The sequence below is a fragment of the Gavialis gangeticus genome, unplaced genomic scaffold, assembly GCF_001723915.1.
Source record: "Gavialis gangeticus isolate Ggan-Ray unplaced genomic scaffold, GavGan_comp1, whole genome shotgun sequence".
NCBI classification, from domain to species: domain Eukaryota; kingdom Metazoa; phylum Chordata; order Crocodylia; family Gavialidae; genus Gavialis; species Gavialis gangeticus.
This window is the reverse complement of record NW_017728994.1, coordinates 54,347,896-54,348,862: the sequence shown is the minus strand read 5'-3', so window position 1 is coordinate 54,348,862 and position 967 is coordinate 54,347,896.

The window sequence follows — 967 nt, the reverse complement described above, 5'->3', positions numbered from 1 at the left end:
GGTGGTGCGCAGTGTATATGGGCTTTGAAGGTACCATTGAGGAGTTTGGACGTGCTGCGGTATGTGGATTAATGTTGGAATAGGAGGACAGAGGTGCTGTGTGATTGTGTGTCTGTTGGGGGCCCCTGAAAGTGATGTTACCGGGAAGGAGGTTGGAGAAACTACAGGGCGTGTGGCTGGAGGACCCGATATCGTGCGTGGCATGCTACTGCTCAAGTGGTGGGTTGTAAATTCAGGGTGTCCGTGTGTGTCTTGTTGGTTGTTTCAGACTACAGTGTTGCAGTATGTGTGTAGGGCGATGCATATTTTTGGGGAGCGTATATTATTTCAGCGGATCGGTGAGGTTTACAGGCTGTTTTGGGGTGCCTGTGGGGAAGCCCAGCGCCGTGTATGCGCAGGGACTGAGAGTTGTTTTGGGGTGTCTGTGTAAAAGCTGCAAGCTGTTTTAGGGTGTTTGTGGTGGTGCGATGCTGTGCGTACAGGTTGTTTCAGGAGGTACGTGCCTGGGAACCGTAAGTTGGGGGCTCTAGGTTGTTTTAGGGTTTGTGGGTGTGTGTGTAGTGTTGTACCTGGGAGAACACAGGTTGTTTCCGGGTGTTTATGTCTGTGGGTGGTCTGCAAGTTGTCGGGGGTGTGTGTGTAGTGATGTTCCATATATGTGGAAGATAACATGTTTTGGGACAGGTGCATGGGCCCTAAAGGTTATTCCACAGTGCCTGCGTGTGTTTGCACGTGTGTATGTGGGTGCTGTGCATGTGCAGGGACTGAAGGTTGTTTTTGGGTGTCTGTAGTGTGTTTTGGTGTGTGTATGGGCACGTAGGGGGAAGCTACTCACTGTTCTGGGGCGTTTGTGCGTGCATGGAGGGGGGTGCAGCGCTGTGGATGGGGAATGTACGTTGTTCCGGGATATTTGTGTCTGTGTGTGTATGTATGGGGGGGGGGGGCGGCGGCACTGAGGGCTGCTTTA